General features: G+C 44.0%; 1 long non-coding RNA gene across 2 annotated transcripts in view; it reads left to right on the forward strand.

Moving 5' to 3' along the window:
* Nucleotides 1–336: 336 nt before the first annotated feature.
* Nucleotides 337–16563, forward strand: part of LOC115076955 — a 65961-nt gene continuing 49734 nt past the window's right edge. For both annotated transcript variants that reach the window (XR_003852915.1, XR_003852916.1), the window contains exon 1: nucleotides 337–448. This is a non-coding gene — a long non-coding RNA (uncharacterized LOC115076955). The remainder of the gene's footprint in view (nucleotides 449–16563) is intronic.

The following is a 16563-nucleotide window of genomic DNA, read 5'->3' on the forward strand; positions in this document are numbered from 1 at the left end:
CCACGCAGGCCAAACGCGCTCCGTCCACGGCCCGCGCTTCCCCGTGGAAGTAACGCGCGCGAAGCCCCGGCCTAATAATAACAGATAAAGCACAGCCTCTGCCCACGGGAAGTTACAGAAGGGGGGGGGGGGGGGGGCAGTGGGAGGGGCACAGGGCGTGGCGCGCCAGAAGTTCCGGCGGAAGTGGGCGGGACACGTCGTGCGCAAGGAAAGTTCCGGCAAGCAATGCGCGTGCGCATCGGAAGTTCCGGTAGCAGTGGGAGGGGCCCAGGAAATCCTGGGGCACTGGGCGTGCGCATCAGATAGCACAGCACGTGACAGCAGGGTCAACCTTCCCAACGTCTCCTAGGGTTGGCGCCTGCGTGCGTGAGAATCTAAACGTCCAGAGAGTGAGCACCACGGGAAGATAACGCGCCCCCAAGGCAGGAGACGTGCAACGGTTGTACAGGTACTGGGGGGGGGCGGCGGCTGCTGTGTCTATAAGATCTTTCTCCCACGCTGCCTCCTGTGGCTTTCCTGACCCTAACCCAGCTCTTTCATCTTCTTCCAGCAGTTTAAAAACCAAGAGCCTTTTACTTTGCTGGCTTGAGATTAATGCGGTTAGACTAGGGTCCAGTGCAGACACCACTGCTCCTGGAGCAGCCTCCACCATGCCCCTTTCCAGCTTTTTTGTCTTCTTTCTTTGCAGACTGTAGAGCAGAGCTTTCCAAACTGTGTGTCGGGACACGTTAGTGTGTCGCCTGCAGTGTGCAGGTGTGTCGCGCATTCACCTGCAGTGTGCAGGCGTGTCGCGCATTCACCTGCGGTGTGCAGGCGTGTCGCGCATTCACCTGCGGTGTGCAGGCGTGTCGCGCATTCACCTGCGGTGTGCAGGCGTGTCGCGCATTCACCTGCGGTGTGCAGGCGTGTCGCGCATTCACCTGCGGTGTGCAGGCGTGTCGCGCATTCACCTGCGGTGTGCAGGCGTGTCGCGCAAGCCCGGTCAACTCTGATGCGAGTTTGGGCTTTTTTTTTTCTAGAGATTCACTTTTTTTTTTTCAGTTTATGGGTTGCTTATTATTGGGTGATTTTTGCTGTCAATCGCGTTTTTTTGGGGGGGGGGGCTTGGTGAGTGGAACGAGCCCAGCCATCCTTGCATTGGCTGCTGCTGCCGATGAGGCCTGGCCATGAGGAGTACTGACTGCAAGCAGCAGTGTCTGGTGATCATGGAAGGGAGTGAAGCACTTAACTGGCAACAATCAAAAAGACGAGGTACATGAGTGTGGGGGCCAGACATGTGCTGGGGGGAGGGAGATGAGTGAGTGGGGGGCAAACGTGCTGGGGGGACAGACATGTGCTTGAGGGGGAGAGATATGAGTGTGTGGGGGCCAGACATGTGCTGGGGGGAGGAGAGAGATGAGTGTGTGGGGGACAGACAATTTGTTTTATTATTGTTTCTCATAAATTATAACAATAACATGAATCTTGGAATATATATTTTTAATATAAATTTAAGGTTTTCATGAGATAGGTTGTGTCATGAAACATTTTATTTATGTATATATTTAAGGAAACATACATAAATTGTCGAAATATGTTTCGTTCATTTAACCTTTAACCTCTGGTTTACTAGTAGACTGAATTACTGTGTCGTGAAATTGTTTGTCTAAAAAGTGTGTCACCAACATGAAAAGTTTGGAAAGCTCTGCTGTAGAGCATTAGCGTCAGCTTTCCAGGTTCAGGGCGCTCCCATGAGCTCAGCTTTCCCACCTGGGTGCACATTGGTCTCGGCAGGGAGCAGAAAGGACAGTAAGTGACTGTTGCAAGAACTAACTTATTAGCAGAGCAAGGACTCTTTTTCTCTGGCTATTCATAGGACAGACTATTGACATTTTAAATTTTCCTCTTTATTTTGTAAAAATGTAGAATAATAAAAGCTTAGTATTTAAGAAGAATCTTGGGTGTTTTTGCCTTGGCAGAGAGGTCTCCTTGTACATTGAGGCAGGGAGAGAGTGAGCCTGAATGAAGCCAGTGCTGTGGTTATTTTTTTTATCATTTTAGCGTTGCCAGGTGTACACAGCACTCTACAGATGCACATATGAGCCAGTCCCTGCTCCTCGGAGCTTACAGTCTAGTCAAGACAGGCATGGTAGATATACGACAAAAAAGATCAGAGGCTTTGAGATTAAACTAAACCCCCCTTCTTAACTCTATCCCCCGAGTTTTCAATGTACATTATCTATACTTGTATTAACTATAATTCTCATGTATGCTAATTATAATTGTATTTAACTATGTTTTTATGTTAACCTATATGTACAGCATAACCTTGGTTTCCCGCACCCTCTAATCCCACTCCCCCCTCCTCCCCGCCCCATCCTTCTTCACCCCCTCCCTAGTTTATTTTATCAGGTTCATTGTAAAGCCCTGTTGGCTATTTTTTGTTCTATGGAAACCGATGTGATGTTTTCTTAACGAATGTCGGTATACAAAACTTTCAAAATAAATAAATAAACAATGAGGCTTTGACTGGGAAAAATTAAGCCAGAATATAAAAACTGCAAAATAATTAAATATATTGGGGAAGGGGAAACTTAATGAGGCTTCATAGGAGTTTGTAAGAGAAAACGGCCAGTGAGAGAACAATTAGGTGGGGTTCACTGGAGGACAGGGACCAGGTGATGCAATTGGGTAAAAGCTGAAAGAAATCAGGATTCTGCCCCACAATCTATGAAAGAAAAGTAGGAAGTGGGGTGATAGGAACCAGGTAGCCTAGATTACTTTTCACAGACTGCCTCCAAAAGTGTTGAAGCAATAGAGGTGGGCTGCATCTCAAAAATGACCCTGCAAGCTGAAATTGTAATCAACAAATCCTAGCTGCTCTCCTCATTTGGGTAGCCTGCTCCAGGGACCACAGTGGCTTCACGGCAGTTGGGTTCAGTACTTAACACACATTAAATATGAGTTATCGTGATATTTGTGACAGCTATGTAAGCATTACTGATAACACAAACTAATTTCAAACATGCAGAAAATAGAAATGCAAATTAGCTCAATATTATTATAATAGCTTGATGCAAATTGTGTTAATTCAACACCCCCACTCTTCCTCTCAGTTGCTCATCTCCCCTTCCTCCTCCCCCTCCACAGCCCATCCATCTTCCCTAGCAGACCCTTACCCAATATGTGAGACTGCAGGGTCCCAGGAGCCCTGCTGCTGCTCCGAGGCGCTCCTACAAGTTTTTAATGCGCTTTAGTAACCAGGAGTCCATAGGAGAGCTTGAATTAAGTGAAACCCTGGTAGGCAGGACATTTAGCTCAGATGACAGGACTACAGCTTCACTAAACTAAACTTGTTCTCTTTGTGTATTTTCATAATTTTCCACGTAAGAGTAGGGGGGGGGGGGGTGTTTATACATTCCAAGTTGTAAACCAGGGCATTCCTATGGATTTCATGCCCAGTATCCCTGCCACTACAGGTACCAGTCAGCCGCTGCAGCTTGACATTTTTCACAGCACCACTTCAACTGATTAAAAGTACTCTAACCTGAAACAGACAGCTTGAGGCGTACTGTGCTAATAAAGGCAATGTGCATCCAGGGTTCCATTAGGGTTAGCAGTAACGTCTAGTGAAGAGAGCCATTGCTGCTGTGACTCTTGCTCTTTACACCTGAAAGACCTGTCAGGGCAGTTCAGGGATAGGTTGTCATGTGAACAGCATGATGTGTCTCTGTAAATGAGTCTTTGGGCAGTCATGTAATTCTAGAAGGTTCGGCAATACTGTATGTTTAACTATAAAAGAAGGTTCACTTCCTGTATTAGATGAGATGCTGGTGATTTTGAAAGACAAAGGGCACCCAGTATGCAGCATCTCCCAGGAACACTTTTAATGCCAAATAAAATTTACGTTATACCTTTTACTGAGTCTAAGTGTTCTTGTTGCCCTGGCCCTGAGTACAGAAATTATGTACACCGGCCAATCAAACAGCCTCAGTTCCCAATATATGCTATAGTTAAAACAATAAAAGTGAATTGCCTAGAAATGCATATTTTCTTAAAAGATTTTTTCCTTTAAAAAAGTTTATTGGGTGGTAAAGTCAGATAAAACGGACACCAATCTGTTGAAAGGAAATCCCAAGTTATAGAAAAAGAATCTGTGCCCACAAGATGGCGCTATTACTCCATGACTATCACATTAGGGGGCGGATGTAATAAGGCCCGCGCTGAAATCTGCGCTGATTTTTTTCTGCGTGGATTTTTTGGTGCTCGGGGCAAAAACCAGCAGAAGTGTGGAATGTAATAACGGCCGTCCTTGCTAACTAGATATGCACATAAAATCCGCGCACACCATAGATAACGGACGCACTAACATGCACTAATGACCGTATGAGGTAAAATGCGCAGGTATCTGCGCAGAAAGCCACATGGACATCATTGGTGTGTGAACACCTGCGATTGATTCTTGGGGTGAAAGCCTTTTTTTTTTTTTTTTTTTTTAAATGAATAAACTAGTGGTCCAGAAGTTGATGTGAAGGTGGGTAGAGCAATATCTAACCCCTTCATGATCATACTCTGACCGCCGAAGAGCGTGACATGCAGATGGGCGATTCTGCCTTCTCTCTACCCGTTCCGTCTGCCGCTTGGCTGACCTGCAAAAGCATTAAAAAAAAAATGGTCTCCACACCGGCACTTTCATTTACCTCCTGCCCTGACCCAGGAGCTAAAAACCTGCATTAAAAAACTCGCACTAACCCAATCTCCCTGCTAGCATGGCTTCCTAGATTGCCCATGAATTAGATAATTGCCTCCTTTGCATGCACTTGCACAGAAAAACCACGGGTTGTAAGCACGTTTGTACGTGCTTTTTACTCACTCACAAAACCCTTATTACATACCCGTACAGGGCTTTGCACGGGAAAACAAGCGTACCTATGTGCATATAGGCACAGACAAACCCGCTGCAGCTTCAGTGCACTTTATTATATCGGCCCCTATACCTCTAGGGAGCGATCTGCACATGCAGACAGACAGACACCTTCACCTGGGTTGGTTTTAGGCCATCTTAGGGTACAGTTTTATGTTTCTCTTGCTCGGTATTCTGACGCAGATGATTTGCTTCCTTACTTTTGGATTCCTTGGCATATTCGGTGGTCATGAGGTTTGCGTACTCCTCTCTCTGATACGCTCTCAGACAGGCAGGATTGAAGGTCCAGGACTGGCCTCTGACCGACACTCTCAGATCCCCTTCACCCAAGACCTAATTATTTTCCCAGTGTGCCCCAGCACCTGCCAGGGTATGAGGACAAATACGAGAAAGGTGACGAGAAACAATTTATTTATTTATTTATTTATTTGAAGAGTTTTATATACCGTTATTCAGGAAGCCATCATAACGGTTTACAAAGTGAATAAAATTTTTTAACAAAGAGGTTTTGAGATATCATAACATGTTGTAATTACAATAATAAACATAACCAAATAAGTCTCTGAAGATATAAGGTTGAATGTGGAGGGGGGTTAGTTAGGTTGAGAATTAAGGTTATGAGTTCATTTGAGAGTTGGTCTGTGTAGATGATTGGGGATCCATGAAGAATTTACGAAACAGTAAAGTTTTTAGGTCTTTTTTGAAGGTTTTTATATTGTGTTGAGATCTTAGGTCTTCCGGTAGAGTGTTCCAAAGATTAGGGGAGGTGATGGAGAAGGCTCTCTCTCTTGTTGTTAGATGAGCATCTTTGATAGTGGGGGTTAATAAGAGGTTTGAATTGCTGGATCGTAGGTTTCTTGAGGAGTTTTGAAGAGTTATGTTAAGGGTGTTAAGTCCTTGATGATCATTGTTAAGGACTTTATGGAGGATAGTCATGGATTTGTAAGCGATTCGTGCAGTGATAGGGAGCCAGTGAAGAGAGGACAAGATGGGCGTAATATGGTCATTTCTTTTTGTTCCAGTTAGGACTCTAGCAGCAGAGTTTTGAAGTATTTGTAGTGGTTTGAGGGATGAGAAGGGTATACCTATTAGTAGGGAGTTACAATAATCGAAGGTGGAGAAGATAAGTATTTGAAGTACGATTCTGAAATCATCAGTGTTGAGAAATGGTTTTAAATGTCTTAGGGTTAGGAGTCTGTGGTAGCCTTCTTTGGTTTTGTTTGATATGTGGTTCTTAAACGACAAATCTTTGTCGATGATAATTCCGAGGTTCCTGGAGTGGGAGGTAGGGATTATAGTTGTCATAGGTTCTGGATCTGTAGGGCTTCTGGCTCTGTGCCCTTAGCACTGAGTGATCACAAGGTGACCCTGATTACCGGGTCCGCAGATTCCACAGCTCTGTGCTGTATGCAGCACCCTTTCTGCTGGACAGGTAACTGGGTCTTCTCATAGGGCTGTAAAATGGTAAAATAGTCCGATCTGTTTGACAGAAATACATCTGTACCTCTGACCGCAGGGTAAGCCCTGCATTCTTCTTAATAAGAGCTATGAACTAGTTTATGTATTTATTATTTTCTGAATTGCTTCTTCAGAACCTGCTCAGCACAATTTACATCATAAAACATTACATTAACAGGTAGACACCAAGTCAGCATCACTGCCCAGATCCCCTCAAAGTTTCAAGTTGCCTATTCTGTGGCTCAGTTGCTTTTCTTTGGGGGCTGAAGTTGGTCCTAGCGCTTGCTCCCCTTCCTTTTCTGACCCCGCATATTTAGTTTTGTAAATATTTACACGCCTTTAAAAGGAAGAGGGGTGCATCTCTTTCTTACGATCTTTAAAAACGGACCTGCATGGGAGCGGTCAAGTCTCGGGTCCTTTCACAGGCCCTTAAACAGAAAGCCACTTTCAGGCAGGGACGGGAGAAGCAGTGGGGGAAGAGAGGACCGGGCGCTTCTCTCAGCACTGCCCTCGCTTCCACCTTGGGTGCATAGTCTGAGCTGGGAGGAAAGAGGACTCTGACGGGAGCCGCATGGAACCCTGTGAAGAGGGCACCAGTGCTGCAGGAGCGGCTGCATTCAAGCGCAGCTTTGTACCGACTTTGGTGAATATTTGCGATGCACATCCAGCGGGGCTCGGTCCGGGATTCTGCAGACGGGGCCGCTGAGGTTTACAGGCACAGGGAGAATCGCGTCCCGCCTGCGTTGAGAGGACTGAATGGGCCTGGCTGGCATTTCCTGGCCGCCATTAGTTTGCCTGCACTCAGAAGCACAAGCTGCGTTCCTTGGGGGGGGAAACCCACCCAGCTCCCTCACCCTAACCCAGAGGGCATTATGTGAGCCAGGGCAAGATCGGGTGGCAGTCCCGTTTGCAAAAATAGACCTAGAAGGAAGGCTTTTCCTTTCTGAGCTGCAGTTTTAGGGGGGGCCTAGAGAATCTGATTACTAAATTCCTAAATTTTAAATAAAGACAGAGTTATTTCCTGAGGCTTTTGGTGGAGGGGAGGTTGGGACACAGTCACAACTATGCTGACAGTTTTATGTATTCACTTTTTTTAATTCTGTTTTATTGCTTTATGAGTGCTTATTTTAAACTTTTACAACTGTACATTGTAATCTGCATTTGGACATCGTGCGATTACATGGCCTACAAGTTTTTGTTAAATAAACAACTGATAGTGTGATAGGAATGATCTGACAAGGACTGGTGAATGAAACAGAGGCTATCATAAGGCCCTCTGTGTTTAGCCAACGGGATGGAGCAGCGTGATGAGAGGCTGGGCAGCAGCTTGGAAAAGAGAAGGCTGAGAGGATACAGAACAGAAGTTTATAAAATCATGAGTTGGGTGTAGGCTTGGCCTTCAGAAAGCCATGATTAAACAATTGCAATATCCTAAAACTCCCACACCAAAATAGCACCAATGCCCAGCACTGCCACAGCAACAACCCTACCACTGGAAAGGCAACACTGCAAATGTTACACCTGTACATCTCCTAATAGGAAAACAGCACATGGTAGCAGAATATCTCACCTGGGTTACACATGCAGAACCTCATTAAATACAGAATAAAGAGACCTGTGTTGTGCAGCACGCAGAATGATTCTTAATCAAGGAGGCCATCTAAAAATGGTTTAAAAAAATCTCAAACAAATGTGGAGGTAAAATCTGAACTGGAAACTGCAATAAGCCAGTCTCTGTATGCAGTGCAACCATGGAAAAAGAGAAACTTCACCATTCCTTATAAAACATTAAACAATAAAATAATAAAAAAAAAAAATCACAACTAAATGAATAAAAATAAATATTCCTCCAATAAAGTATTTTAAAAAGTCAATAATTCAAACTAGTACGAAAAACTCCCTGTCTCCATAGCTGAGATTTCCAGTCATCCTGAGATTGTCATAGATTAGTGGGAGGAAGGGGCATAAATGTTCTCTTCTCTCTCATATACACACACTCACTCAATCTCATGCTCATACACACATACACATTCACACACACACTCTCTTACACACATACACACAATCACATGCTCACACACATACACACACACGCTCACACACACACTCTCTTACACATACTCACTCTTTCCTTCCCAAATAAGCAGCAGCCTCTGCGGTCAGGACACCTCCTCTCTCTTGCTGGGGCCCATTGCTGCTCCTGTTCCCGTCTTCAGCCCACCTAATGTTGCTGCTTCTTCAGCCGCAGGACTCCCAAGGACAGGCAGATACTGCTCCACCTCCCGAGTCCTCCTTTCTTTTAACCTGGAGGGCCCTGACAACGCTCCTGCTGCTTCTGTTCCTCCTCCTAGCCCCCATGGAAGCCGAGGCTGATCAGAGCCAGCGGAAGCACGAGGTGGCTGCCTAGTGCTCCACAGGTTTGGGAAGCAGCCACCTCGTGCTTCCGCTGGCTCTGATCAGCCTCGGCTTCCATGGGGGCTAGGAGGAGGAACAGAAGCAGCAGGAGCGTTGTCAGGGCCCTCCAGGTTAAAAGAAAGGAGGACTCGGGAGGTAGAGCCCTGCGGCTCCCAAGACCTGTCAGAGATTGATCAGGCTCATCTGACAAGACCTGTTTCTTTGACTGGGTGACCAGAGAGTTGCATGGGGGAGAGAGCTAGATGTAGGGCACTCGGATCTCAGTAAGGTCTGTGACACAGGTGACTTATAAGAAACTGAGCACCCTTGGGATGGCTCCTCCAATGACGAACTGGTTAAAAGCTGGTTGGGTGGAAGGTCCCCAAGAACAGTAGTAAATGTTAAAAGATCTGAAGTTATCAAGGAAAATCCAAGTTAAAAGCCTGATAAAATCTGTTCTTTTCAAACTGAGAATGTTAGGACTTTTGACGCCCCTCTTAGAACCTGAGGATTTTTGTATTGTCTGAACTGGAAAAAGCACTTATGAAAACACCAGTCTTGCAATCCCTCCATTGCTAACTTGTTCGGTGGAGAATTCAATCCAGTTTTACTGCAGATCCATAAGTTACTTAATAATGCCTCAGGATTATGGTTAGGCTGCCTTTTGTGCATCCACATTCTGACGGGGGCCCCTCCGAACTGCACACAGAGGTCTTCAGGAGATCCCAAGCATCCAGCAGGGGAACTCGCTTTCTCTGCTGCAGCCCCAAGCCTTTGGAAGTCATTGCCTGAGCAGCTGCAAACATCAGCATTTAAATAATCTGTTTTTAAAAGCCTTTACTTTTTTAAAAGCAAGCTTTTGGCATCGAGTATTGAGCAACTCTCTCATGAAAGCTAGGCTCCACGACATTGTTTTTGGAAAGGGTTAACATTTATTTTATAGGCTCCGTTCGGCAGAGTTTTTGTCGTTATGCAATTATTTTGCCTCGGGTAATTCCATCGCCAGCCACCTGGTTTCCCTGGGGCCACAGAGTGCGGCCTGGCATTGCGTTTTCTGTGCAGGCAGATTTGGCTGGGGGAGAGCGGGCACTGGCTCGCTCATATGGGTCGCTGATCGCAGCAGGAGGGCCAGGGTCACTGCTTTAAACCTGCAAGGGGCTGCAGTGACGGTGACGCCCTGGCCTGCTGCAGGCTCAGATTTGGGGAGCCCCCTCAGCCCACTTTATTACATTTTAGCTGTGTGGTTGCAGCAGAGACGGTTTCTAGCAGCACCCACCAGAGACTTCTCCCGCTCTGCTTTCTGCCTCTATAAATCAAGGTGGGCTTCCAAGTGCGCTATTTTAGCAGCCGCGATATCCAAATGCTTTGTCCCTCCTTTCTCATTTCCTGAGGGCTTTTATTTATTTATTTATTTAGAACTTTTTCTATACCGTCGTTAAGGTGGGTACCGTCACAACGGTTTACAGTAAGGCACAAAAGTAATGCTATTAACCTCTATCAGTTTACACAGGTGCCATAATGTTCAGTAACATAGTTTTAATCAATGTTAGTTGTTAAATGAGAGTGAATGCTATCATGTCCCGGTCGATTCTATAGCAGTTTTGAGTCTAGGACTCATTCTATAAGTAACTTATCCTTTACTGATGAATTCTATTAAAACAAAAACATACACCCTAGTGATTTCTGTTTGTGAGGGTGTTTTGTCCCTTGCACTTCCCTGGTTTGAACCTTGCATTTCCCTGGATTCTATTCTCCCTTCTCTTTTTGAAAGGCTTGTTTGAATAGCCAAGTTTTAAGATTTTTTTCTGAAAGTTTTGTTTTCTCTTTGTAGTCTTAACTCCAATGGCATGGAGTTCATAATATGGGTCCTGCTAAGGATAATGCCCTTTCTCTTACTGTCTTGACTGATGGAATCGTCAGAAGTGCTTTGTTGGCTGATCTTAAATTTCTGTTGGGGATGTGTATGCGAAGGGCTGTGTTCAGCCAGTCTGTGTTTTCGTTGTGTATTAATTTGTGCATGATGCATAGTGTCTTGTACTGTATTCTTTGTTCAATGGGAAGCCAGTGCAACTCAGCCAGTGTTTCCGTAATGTGATCTCTCTTCCTTTTTCCAGTTAATACTCTTGCAGCAGTGTTCTGCAATATTTGTAGTGGTCTTATGGAGGTGTATGGTAAGCCTAGTAGAAGGGTATTGCAATAATCAGTGCTTGCAAATATTAGCGCTTGTAGTACTGATCGAAAGTTGGCGGTCGTTAGAAGTGGTTTAAGTTTTCTGAGGACCATGAGTTTGGCGTATCCTTCTTTTACTTTTATGGATATATGTTGTTTTAAGCTTAGTTCTGTGTCTATTATTACTCCTAGATTCCGGACTTTCTCTGCAAGTATTATTTGTTTGTTGTTATTTAGTGTGATTGGGTTGTGTGAGATCTCCATGTTTTTTTTTTCTTTCTAGATGAAGGAATTCTGTCTTCTCTATATTGATTACTAGCTCCATTTGATTTAATAGTTGTTTGATGTCTAGATACATGTTCGCTATGTTTAATGTTTTCTCAGTTGTATCGTCAATGGGTAATATAAATTGAATATCGTCTGCGTATATGTAGTGAGTGATTCCCAGGCCGGCTAGCAGGTGGCATAATGGCAGTAGGTATATGTTGAAAAGTGTGGCAGACAGGGCAGATCCCTGTGGTACTCCTGTCTGAAGGTCTATTTTTTCTGACATAGAATCTCTGATTTGAACTTGAAAATATCTGTTACTTAGATATGATCTGAACCAGCTGATTGTTTTGTTGCCTAATCCTATTTCTTCTAGTCTATTTAAAAGTATGTTGTGGTTTACAGTATCAAAAGCTGCCGAGAGGTCTAGCATCACTAGAATGTAATGTTTACCATTATCGAATCCTCTCATGATGTTGTGCTATAATGTTTTCGGAAACCATGTTGTGAGGGATATAGGATGTTAATGTTATCTAGGTGTTCCGCTAGTTGCTTTTGTATAGTTTTTTCTATTAATTTAGCAATTAAGGGTAAGTTTGATACAGGTCTGTAGTTGCTCAGGTTAAGTGGGTCGCTGTTTTTCTTCTTTAAGATGGGTTTTACGATTGCTCCTTTCAGTGCATCTGGCATGGATCCTTCCTCTAAGGATAGATTAACTATCCTTGTCCGTGTCGGTGATACAGTGTTGGCCACTTTTTTTTATATCTGTGGTTGTTATTGTGTGGCATGCATGTGGGGCGGGATTTAGTTTTTTTTTAGCAAAACTTCGATTTCCAATTCTGATACTTCATAGAATGTTGACCATTGTTTGATTTCTCTTTTTTTCATTTTAATTTCTTGTTTCTTAGTATTTGGTATTTTAATTTTTAGGTTCTTAATTTTGTCATTAAAAAATGTTGCAGTTTCGTTGCATCTATTTTCTGGAAGGGTTTGTGGAGATTCGGATTTGTCATTAGTGAGGTTTTTTTACTATGGTAAATAATGTTTGTGGGTTGTTTTCACATTTTTCTATTTTAGAGCTATAGAATTGTTTTTTTGTATCTAGAATGACTTGTTTATAGAATGCTAGGTGTTTTCTGTATTTTGTCAAGTTTTCATTGTTTTTATTTTTTCTCCATTCTTTTTTTCTTAGCTTTCTCTTGATTTCCTTAATTTTTTCATTATACTATGGGTTGGTTTGTTTAGTATCCTTAATGTTAATATGTTTGATTGGGTTTATTTCTTCAGCTATTTCTCTTATTGTTTGCAGCCATGCTGTGGTTGCGGAGCAGCAGTTCGTGTAGTCTAATTTTGTTAGTTTATCTTCTAACTTTTCTTTTAGGGTTTCTAGGTCATATGGTGGGCGATATTTAACTTTGATTGGTTCTTTTTTCCCTTCTTCTGTATGGGGTTTACTGTATTTAATTGCGGAGTGAATGAGGAAGTGATCGGACCACGGGATGGGTGTGTAATTGGTTTTAATGTGTTCTAAGTGGCTTTGGCTGATGAATGTTATATTGAGAGAGTGTCCTGCGCTATGCGTGGGCTTATCGGTAATTAGAGTGAATCCTAGTGCGGTCATAAAGTCCAATAGTGTTTGGCAGGTGTTAGACAGGGGCTTTTTGTCTATGTGCAGATTGAAGTCTCCTAGTATGATGGTAGATTTGTCAGTATTTAAGTGTGTTGTTAAGAACTCAATTAGTGGGGAGCTATTTAATTCTAGTAGGCTCGGTGGGCAGTATATTAGGCAGATTTGAAAACTTTTAATTTTTCAGCCATCAGAGTATTCATTCCTGTGCTAGTTGGTTCTGTTATTAGTGTCGTTGTCCTTCTTCTGTTCCAGAGGGCGAAGGGACCCTGGACTTGATTCCACAATGGGCTGCAAGAACGCTGAGGAACGCATTTCACTTAAGGAGCAGCTCCGAGCTGTTCCATTGGATTTGCTTTCTAAAAAAATGAAAACTTGGCCCAAATCAAACCTTCAGTTTTGTTTACGCCTTGCATGCACACTGGGAAAGTTTTTAAACAGTGGTGATTGAATCTTGGGTTTCCCCTTGAGTAATGCCCCCTCCAGCAAGGCAAATGCTGAAGAGCATAATTCATAAGGATACACTGCCATCCTCTATAAAGCAAGAGAAGAAGGATTAGCTTTCTGGTTTCTGCAGTCTAATCCCTTTCAAAAGGCGTGTGCATTTATTTTTTAAATGTTGCTTTCCTATTCCACCTTTCTTCCAGAGGGTGCAGCTTTAGATTTTTCTCCCTAATCCCTACACTTTATGATGTGCAATCTCCAGCCTGGTTCAAGTTACTTATTGTGTGCATTTTTCATTCCTCAAACCTAGTGCTACTGCTATTATTAGCAGGCCAATTACACTAGGTAGCAATTAAGGAACAGAATAGTACAATAGATATTACTATCTATCGGGTATAACTTACAGGACAGTTGACAAATGTAAGAATTAATCAGTGCTACGAGCTTTTCTGGGGCCGGTGCTAGGTCAGGGGAGTGCTGTGTCTTGTCATGCATGAGATCTTAGAGGCAGGCATTTACAGCTGCCTGCAGAGAGGGGTAGATAGTGTCTGCTATACCGGAGACAGCTGTAATCCCTGGCCAAGGAAGGCTGCAGTGGCTAGGCTAGATAACTGATTAAAGACCATGCAGCTGCTGGCCGCTCGCAGACTTTTATTAGAGGTTGTTGTATATTTTTTATTGTAGCCAAAAGGCAATGAAATACTGACGCAGCACATTACATGAAAGCACAGCTCAGCAGTATTTTCAGTCAAAGGCCAGGTCACAACATCTGTTTTGATAACAGAGAGCCTGCTATGTTCACATCTGTAAGATCGAGGCTCACTAGGGTCCTGGGATCTATAATTATTGTCAAGACAGGAAGGATGGTAAAAGCCAACAGTGCACTGAGGATTCGCTGTTCTGAAAAGTAAATGAACTGAAATGGATCTTGTCACTCGTCCTAGAGCCGTGTATTTAAATACTCAGTAGCAATAAGGTCGATAAATAAGGTATTTAACCACGTAACTTGTGAATTCTGTCAGCATTTATCCAGATAAAATGTATCTGAAAATGAGGCATTTCAGAGTTCAGATAGCTGAAGTATACAGTCAGAAAATAAAATAATAAAGGCCAAGAGATCATGTAAAACCCCTTCCAGTTACTAAAGTGGACTGTTCCCAGAAAACCGCTAATGTGCTCCAATTAAATAGGATAACGTTATACTGTATGAGCAAGAAGGAAAAAGAAGAAGATTGCTGTCTTCCCAGCAGGTCAGGAGAATTAATGCTCAAAATATGAAATATTGATGGGGCTTGGCTCACCCCGGCTGGGGGACTGGCAGCCTGCTGCTTTCCTAAGGGCACAGTCTGCAGCTTGGCTTCAGCAGCTATTATTATATGACATTTTGCTGCCATTTCAGTGAAGTAACATTTGTTTACATCAAGCAGACAATAAGCTCCGTTTTTTGCAGCTCTCATATTAAAGCTTTTCTCCCATTACACTTCTCACTCCCTAAGGCCAAATGAACCATTTGCAATTCCATCTCTCATACACAGCCCTACACATTTGAACAAGCTCAAAAGTTTTGTTATTTCTCAAAATGTGATTATGTCAGGGGTGGGTAAAGGTGCCGAGGCAGCCGTTTTATGATGATAAGCATCAGTGGTCAAAGAATCTAGGGAGCAGACGCCACAGGTGGATTAAAACACGAGCTCCAATCCCCTGCAGCCCTCCTTTTCGGCCAGTTTGGCAGGGAGCCTGGCTCTGCTTAGGGAGCGGTGCACTTCTCTCTACAGCTGCTCAGTAGAGACATTTTCTATAACTTGCTTTATGTCCCTGTCTTTCCGCTCTTGGACACCCCTCCTCCCAGTTTCTTGATATCCGATTTCCTGTAATGCAGCACTGCCAGTCCCTTGAGGAAATATTCCACATTTCCAATAAATTGTACTTTCAAACTGTTGTATTATGGCAGCTCTTAAGTTGTTTGGGCTTCACATTTTGCTCATTAGTGCTCATACATCACTGTGGAAACTGCAACTCTGGGACAGTAACCTAAGTGGCATCTTGCCATGATCCAGACAAGGGCTGTCCTGACCCATTTGTCTAATTATTATGAGACTTTTTTTAAAGCATGTTTTATACATGTGGGGCATGGTACATTGCTTCAGTGCTAGGTCGAGCCTAACCCGAGTTTGTACTGAATGAAAATCATTTATCACCAATGTCTGTTCTGCAGGAAGTGAATGGATGGCCCACACCACATCAAAAAATGGCCACCACAGCTGGAAAGATGTGGCAATGCAGAGTGAGGGATGGAACTGCCCCATAAAGTTTGGTTCTGGGGTTTTTTTTTTTTCGTATCAAGGTTTCTGATTTGGTTCAGTTTGTTTCCTGAACCAAAAATAATCCCAAATCTCCAAAAACAAACAAAAAAGCCAAACCAGGCTTCCTGTGGACCTCTAACCCACCTCCTCCTATGTAAAATTTAACCTAGGCTTCAAGCCTGCCCAGGCCCCTGCAAACCCCCAATCCCAGCCCTGAAAGGAAATCTAGCTAAAAGAATCTGAAGGGTTGACGCCCATTTGCTTCCGTCCCAATTAGTGCATCTTTAGTAATGGTGCCGGCTGCCTGGAGCGTGGTGCTGAAGTGACATCACTTTGGAGCCTGCCTCATTACTCGATTTTTAAAGAATACATACCGGTATGTCCAGCTTGAGGCAGTTTTCAGTGGTACTTCTTATTGCCATGGTATTCACTTCCAGTCCTTGAAGGCTGTAAACAGGACAGGTTTCCAGTATATCCATAATGATTGTGTATAGGGTTTGCATGCACACTACCGCCATTGTAAGCAACTCTATCTCATGCATATTTATTAGGACGGGGGTTCACAACCCATTCCTTGGGGCACATCCAGCCAGTCCGGTTTACAGGATATCCACAATGAATATACCTGAGAGAGGTTTGCATATGATGGAAGTAGTGCATGCAAATCTGTCTCACGTGCACACATTGTGTGTATCTCGAAAACCTGGCTAGGTGTACCCTGAGGACTGGGTTGCGTGCCACTGCCACCCCCCTCACCTGCTCAGCTCTTCTGTCTGCCAGGGTTGGTGGATGGTGAGCCCTTGTGCACTCAGTTTCTATGCCAGACCTGCTGCGTCTGCCTGTGTCCAGCCCAGGGAGGGGGTGGAACAGGGCTGTTAGAGAGAGTCTCACTGTCTTTGGGGAGTATGGCAAAAGAGCCCATGCAGGGAGGGGGCTTTTGGCGACGCAGGGTGCCCGAGTGCCTTTCAGGAGCAATATAAAAAAAAAAAAGGGCATAG

This window comes from Rhinatrema bivittatum, chromosome 15 (assembly GCF_901001135.1).
Source record: "Rhinatrema bivittatum chromosome 15, aRhiBiv1.1, whole genome shotgun sequence".
NCBI lineage: Eukaryota > Metazoa > Chordata > Amphibia > Gymnophiona > Rhinatrematidae > Rhinatrema > Rhinatrema bivittatum.